The sequence below is a fragment of the Cynara cardunculus genome, unplaced genomic scaffold (genome assembly GCF_001531365.2).
Source record: "Cynara cardunculus var. scolymus isolate 2C unplaced genomic scaffold, CcrdV1 Un_Scaffold_1898, whole genome shotgun sequence".
Classification (NCBI taxonomy): domain Eukaryota; kingdom Viridiplantae; phylum Streptophyta; class Magnoliopsida; order Asterales; family Asteraceae; genus Cynara; species Cynara cardunculus.
The window spans coordinates 86683-94802 of NW_020200907.1; positions in this window are offsets into that span (position 1 = coordinate 86683).

Below are 8120 nucleotides of genomic sequence, written 5' to 3' on the forward strand. Positions count from 1 at the left end.
ATCCGAGGCTGGAGTAAAAGTAGATCCAGCAAAGATTGAAGCCGTTGCAAAATGGGAGGCACCAAAAACACCATCTTAAGTTCGAAGTTTCTTGGGATTGGCAGTGGGAAGAAGAACAACAGAAAGCCTTTCAAATTATTAAAAGACCATCTTTGCAGTGCTCTGATACTATCCTTACCCGATGGAACTGAAAATTTGTTGTATACAGTGATGCCTCAAAGTTAGGTTTGGGTTGTGTCTTGATGCAAAGAGGAAAAGTAATATCATACGCATCTCGGCAATTAAAAGATCATGAAAAGCAATATCCAACTCACGAAATGGAATTGGAGGGTATGGTTTTTGCTCTAAAAATATGGAGACATTATCTTTTGGGAACAAAGTGTAACACCCCAAATCCACATATTGCATATAACACATATTTCATATATAGAATACATGTTTTCCCCACACAGGTCCTTGATACGAGAGTCTGTAATACAAAATACACAACCCAAAAATTCCAAAAGTACAAGTTCTTGTATCCTAGCATCTATGCTTCCAAAACAGCTAAGCATATAGAGAAGTAATTCACATAACACTCTTTTCCTTATAATCATTAACTGCACACATAATTTGAAAACACGAAAATGAGGGTTAGACATGAATGTCTAGTGAGGTTCCCTTCTATGTAATGCAGGGTGAGGATCACCAAAACGTTTATTTCAAATCATTCATCTTATGAAGTAAAATTAAAAACATACTGCCTCGATCCATCGGACCTCTGGTTTCAAACAACACTTTGAAAATATTTCGACAACCAGGACCAGAGCCCCTCTGGTCTCTCTTCCAGAGCTTCTGGTCTTCATGACCAGAGCCTTTGGTTCTACACCACAGAAAATATTTCAACATTCCGGATCAGAGCCCCTCTGGTCTCTCTTCCAGAGCTTCTGGTCTTCACGACCAGAGCCGCTGGTTCTAAACCACACTTAGAAAATATTTCAAACATCCTTGACCAGAGCCCCTATGGTCTCTCTTCCAGAGCTTCTGGTTCCTTGACCAGAGCCTCTGGTTTAACTATCCAAACTTAGAAAATATTTCGACATTCAGGACCAGAGCCCCTCTGGTCTCTCTTCCAGAGCTCCTGGTCTTCACGACCAGAGCCGCTGGTTTCACACCACACTTAGAATATAATTCAACATTTTGGACCAAAGCCCCTCTGGTCTCTCTTCCAGAGCTTCTGCTCTTCATGACCAGAGCCTCTGGTTGAACTAACCAAAACTTCACTCATATAAATGATATTTAGATAAACTCTCAATCAATAAGATAGCCTTTTTCATAAAATAAACAATTATAAAAAGTTCATGTTCGACCAGAGCCTCTGGTTGAACTAACCAGAGCTTCTGGTTCAAAAGACATGACCAACCAGAGCCCCTCTGGTTCAACGCTTAACCAGAGCTTCTCTGGTCTGTTTTTCATAAAAAGACCAAGTATAAAACTCCTTTTCTTAAAACTTCAAAAACATGATTTTGACATAGAAGCTCTTATCAATAAATACAAAACCTTTAATCCACTTAATATGTATAGTAAAAACTTGCTCATCCTCCAAATCAATAACCAAAATCCTCTGGCCCAATAATGAGAACCAACCAGAGCTCCTCTGGTTCCTCATGAAAATATTCATTTTAAAACAGTAAATAAAAGCATTAAGCTTGCTTCTCAAAAATATAAAGCTTATTTTCCAAACTCATAAATTCATAAAAGATTTTGCAAAATAAATTAGTATCTAGTTTCCTCTGATTCTATTATGAGGGTCAATCAGAGCCCCTCTGGTCCTTGCAAGGTATAACCAGAGCTCCTCTGTTTCCTCATAATCAATGCTTTTACCCAAAGCATCAACAGTCATAAATAATATTATCTCGAATACCATCACATCATTACCATCATTTCTACTAAAGACAACATCTCTAAATCCTCAAATCACCAAGAAGTGAGAACTCCAATCTGTTGTAACTCTAATAGTTATCATGGTAAGAGTTAGGCGATGCCAAGAACGTCCCACCTTATACCCTCCAAATTATCTCCTTTACATGATGTTCCACCCTTATATCCTCCTGCTCATTAATATGAAGTAGTTCATCCAAAGACAGACCTCAGTTACCTGTCAGAATGAACCTGTTCATAATCCTCAAACCAAATCATGGTTCCAACATAGGTTTATACTTAAAACCTTTTATTCTCAAGAACAATCTATTCTCCCAAAACAGTTTAAAACTCTTGTTTTTCTGTAAACTCTTTCAAACTGTTTTAAAAACCMDGATACTGTTTAATTCTCTCCAAAACAGTTCCAACAATAGATTCAAACAACAAATTCTCAAGGCTTTTGAAGAACACAAATCTGTTTCATATTTATCAAAACCAGATTCCAAAATAACATCATAAAACTGTTAAAAACAGTTTATCATCTTAACTTCAAAACCAATATCAAACTCAACCGTTGATAATCAACAGTAGTTTAAAAATCATAGTTTATACTCAACGGTAGTTTAAAACTCACTTAGATCCTCAAAAACAGAATCATAAACCAAACTGTTTAAAACATTAATCTGCATCCTTTTTACCCAGAAACAGATTCGAAACAGTAACAGCTTAACTGCTGTTTAAAACAGTATAACATCTCCGAAATCCAGATTCAACAATTAAGCCACAAATACATAAAGAAATCAGTTCAAAACTACTCACCTTATCTAACAGCTTTCTTGATGAAAATCACACAGCAAAAGCTTTATTCTTAACACAGAATCTTCAAGAACACCTTACTCACACACAGGTTCTTTTTCTAAAAGAGTGACAGTGATAAGGATAACCTTATCAAACTCTTCTTTAAATATCCTCACCTAGGCGGTGGAGGATTTTAATAATAAAACTTCAAAGGYGGTGWAAKYTTTTGTCCAATAGAAATAACTTTGGGCGGTGGATTTTGCATTATAAAATTCATGATTTTTTAACCATGAAGATATAAGTTTTTCAATAATAAAATAATGATTCCACCCGAATAGTTTATCACAATAAGCACCACCTCAGGTATGCTTCACACCACATGCATACACGTATAAATCATTTATGGCATGTCATTTTTTCATATATATGCATGCACAATATCACGTTCACATATATAGTTCATGCATTTTTACTTTGGTATGCATATTTCACGTAATCCATATAATAAACATGTATAAATTAGCTCAATCCCAGGTTGTCTCAAACCTAATTATAACACAAAGTGCCAAATTTATACTGATCATAAGAGCCTACAACACTTGTTCAACCAGAAAGAATTATGAGGCGGCGTCGATGGATGGAACTTGTTAATGATTATGACTGTGAAAAACTCTACCATCCGGGAAAAGCCAATGTGGTAGCCGATGCCTTGAGCTGAAAAGGAAGAAGTGGAACTATCAAATCGGTAGCAATGAGAATTAACCTAACTCTTGATATTCACCAAGAAATTTTGAACCATCAGAAAAAGGCCATTAAGGATGACCATGTGAAGGTAGAAAAAGTGGGAAAGATGATTTCCATTTTAGAACTGAATACGGAAGGAATCTTATGTTTCCAAGGTCGAATATGGGTACCGGTTTTCGGAAATACACGAGAAATCGTCCTGAATAAAAGCAACAAGTCTCGTTATTCAATCTATCCAGGTACCAACAAGATGTATAAAGATTTAAAGGTATTTTATTGGTGGCCAGGTCTCAAGAAAGACATAGCAAGACATGTGGAGTTATGCTTAACTTGCCTACAAGTTAAAATTGAACATTAGAGACCCTTTGGAAACCTACAATAATTGGAAATAACAGTCTGGAAATGGGATCAAATTACAATGGACTTTATCATGAAGTTACCCCAAACTCCGAAAGGTTATGATTCAATCTGGGTAATAGTGGATCGATTATCAAAAACCGCACATTTCCTACCAATGAAAGAAACATATTCTTTGGAAAAATTGGCTCAAATCTATATCAAGGAAATTGTGACTACACATGGAGTTCCACTGTCTATTATATCTGACCGAGATAGTCGCTTCACTTCAAAATTCTGGGAAAGCCTGCAAAAAGCCTTGGGATCACATATCACATTAAGTACAACTTACCATCCACAAACGGACGGGCAAAGTGAAAGAACCATCCAGACTCTCGAAGACATGTTGAGAACTTGTGTCATCGACTTCGGGGGATCATGGGAGGAACATTTGTCGTTGATAGAGTTTGTCTACAATAATAGTTATCATTGCAGCATCCAAGCGGCACCTTATGAAGTCTTGTATGGAAGAAAATATCGAACACCGTTATGTTGGAATGAGGTAGGTGAAAAGCAGTTGACAGGTCCCGAAATTGTGCAGACAACTTCTAAAAAGATTGAGCAAATTCGTGCAAAGGATTAAGACTACCCAAGATCGACAGAAAAGTTATGCCGATAAACGAAGAAAGCCGATTGAATTCAATGTAGGAGACTTTGTGATGTTAAAAATATCTCTATGGAAGGGTGTTATGAGATTCGGGAAGAAAGGAAAACTTAGTCCACGGTACATTGGACCATTCAGAATCTGCAAACGGGTTGGACCATTTAGAATCTGGGTTTAGGTAAAATTATACGTGATTAATATTTGAATATCTAATTGTATGCATGATAAAATAATATACATGAATGATATATGTGCAAAGACATGATGAAGTGTGACATCCGAAAATTTAAATACCAGGTTAGTAGCTAGATATCACTTTAGAAATATTATTACCTCTCGAGTAGAGCGTTTAGAGCTTAAGTAGTTAGAAATCCCGGTAGGTTGCATAGAAAACACTGTTGTGATCCGTAATGAACCGAATCGTATTATATAATGCCAAGCACTCCAAATAATTTTAAAACTTGCATAAAATATAGAGCCTTCATATTTTAAATATTTTTTTACTTAAAATTACATTTAAGGAATTTATTTATCTCACAAAATAGGAATTTGGGTCTTTTTCTCAATTTCTCACAAAAGTACCCAACTTATTAAGTATTGGGCTAATTATGTTTACAAAAAAAAATGAGAGAGAGGGCCCATAGGCCCACTCCATGGCTGGCCCCTTCCTCCTTCTACCTATAAAAAGACCCTTTTTACTCACAACTCTCATTCTCTCATTTTCACCTCTCCAACTTCTCTCTCTAAAATTTCTCTCTAGTTTTCTCTTGCAAAAGACTTCAAAGTCCAGTCATTTTTACATCCTTCATAGTATTCTTGAAGATGTTTTAAAGGTAAACATGCATCAGAGTGATAAAAATTCATCTTCTGTTGTCTAGGTTTCGTTTTCTTGCATTTTAATATACCTTCTTCTAACCTCCGAAAATTTCTGAGTTTTAAGGAGAGATTACACACCAAAAACATGTAAAAATGTTCATATGATGGTGGTAATCTATGACCCAAACATTAGAACTCAAGAAAATAGGTAAAATCATGTTGCATGTGGGTTTGATTCCTAAACAAATGACATTTTAAGTGCTGACAGATTGCATGCATGTGCATAAATCATCCATTTCTTGCAAATATGTTCAAATGTCATGAATCTTCTTCTAAAAGTTCATTTATTGAGACGGGGTTTTAATCCAATGTGCATCTGAGAGTTTTTCAGTAGGCAAACCCTACTTTAAACAACCGTAACTCTCTAAATAATCGTCCAAATCATTGATTTTTCTTCTAAAGGTTAATTTAATGAGTTACCTTTCAAATGCCACTGATTTCATTAAAAAATATGGTGATTTGAGGTTTCAACTACTCAAAACAAAATGAGTATGCAATATGTCCAAAACTGACAGATTTGTATATGCAAGTTCTAATGACCATATCTCTTTCAAAAATCAAAGAAAAAGGATGATTCTTCCTTTGAGAGTTAACTATATGAGTTATCTTCTGCATTCAAGTGGAATCACATGAAATATAGAGTTTTGACCTCCAAACACCTAAAACACTTTAGGTGTGCAAACTATAAAACCATCAGTAGGTGGATCCTACTTTGTGTGTTAATATATATTTTACTACTTGCTCTTAAGACATGATTCTTCTTCTGAAATGTTCTTTTATGAGTTAGAGTTCATATGAACCCAGTTTCACTCAAAAATATGGAGCTTTGGGGTCTCAAACACTCAATCTAAGCTGAGTGCGCATGCAAGCAGAATCTGACAGATTTGGACATGTGTCTTAAAATGACYATAACTTCCTGCAAACATAATAAAAAAATGATGATTCTTTTTCTGGAATATAGATACTTGAGTTACTTGTAAAACCCAATTGAAATATCTGAAATATAATGAGATTTGGCCTCCCATTCGCATGCGGCAAAAAGAGTGTGCAGGCTGCCTTGGTGACTGTGATACTTTATCTTGAGTATAATGATTAAAATACCTATCCACCACTAAAAATGGTGTTATTTATGTCAAACTTTCCCTAAGACATAAAATAAAACATATAAAATATTTGGAAAAATATACCTCTTGGATGATGGTGAACCCTAGACATGTTTGAGTCATAAAGATTCTGTCAGCATGCATATTTTTCTAAAATCACTAAGATTCGACTCTTAAACCATAAACCCTATTTTAAGCATATAAAATGCTTAAAACTTGATTTATTCATAAGGAGGCATTATATAAGACGTAAAGGTAAGAATAGTAATGATGAGTCCAGATTTCATACAAACATGGTATGATCTTCAAAGATTGTGATGAACTTCAAAGTAGAAAGAAGATATTGAGAGGAGATGATTAGATTGACAGGAGAGAGAATCTTACATCAGCAAAACTTGATTGACAGATTAATGACAAAGCTTAATTACAATTATAAGGTAAATCCTATTTATACTAGGAAATGTAAAGACTAAGCTATTACAAGGAAACTATACTAAGGAGAAACTTGAATACAACTTTTAAGCTCTAACTTGAACCCAACATTTTCCCCCTTTGGATTCAAGTTTGGACTGTTGTAAACTTCGTTTTGCGCAGTCCAAGTATTTTCTCCAACCTTCTCAGAGCGTTTCTATACTGAATCTTTTCCTCGAGCAAATTGATAGCATTGACGAGCAAGTATTTGTCTTCGGAATTCATTCGTTCAGATCCAGTAGCCTTTTCATCCATCACCCTCTTCGAGTCCAACGCCCTTCTTACAAGCTTAATCGTACCGTCATAATACTTGTTCAACTCGCTGAACCTCATGAACTTTTTAACTTGCAGTTGAGCATAGTAGATAACCCCGAATTCTGGATTTTCAAGAACCATGTAGACTGGATAGCCRTCAATGTCTTCAAGATCTTGATTTGGTCTTTTAAGGTTGATAATGCGTTGATTGTCTTCAAGACCCATCTGAACATCTATGACCATTTCCAGTTTTACATGACTTCGAATGAACCTTTTGATCGCCTCCAGAGCTACTAGTTCTCCTTCCTTTCTGATTGTCATATTTTTGAGTTCGAAGAACATATATTCAAGGTCATCCAGATACAAGTTTGAGAAGTCAGCTTCACTAAACCTCCAAATCTAGCCATCCTGTCTGGTAACTGTGAAGACAGGATACCAAATTCTCAAAAGCTTCTGAGCATTTATATGTTTTATCGTTACAATTCGGTGCTTGGTACGGACTTCACTAACTGGTTGGCACTTGGCTTTTAGAAGGTGACGATATTCAACACGAAAGCCTTTTGGCTTCTTATGGATTCCTAGAACTCTGTCAGCACAAAGCAGTTTTCTGTGCCAAACGAAAATCCTAAAGTAGATATCTTCTAAATATGGCTCTCGGAGTCTATCGCGATCATAACCAAAGAAATTTGCTCTGATATGGAAGGGAACGTAGTTCTTTGTGAAAATTTCTGTAGGATCAACAGTCTCTTTTGGAACACTGATTTCGGGCACATCAGGTAGAACAGCGGTTGATGATTCTGGAACAGACTGAGGATCACCTTGAATGGGAAAGACTGGATCTTCTTCTTCTACATCAGCTTCAAAGTCAAAATACAATCTAGTTGACTCATCAATGTTATCAACGTCTTCACCAAAATCCCGCTCTCCACCCAAAGTAGTAGAGAATGCACTGTTGAACCCTACGTTGGCAGACA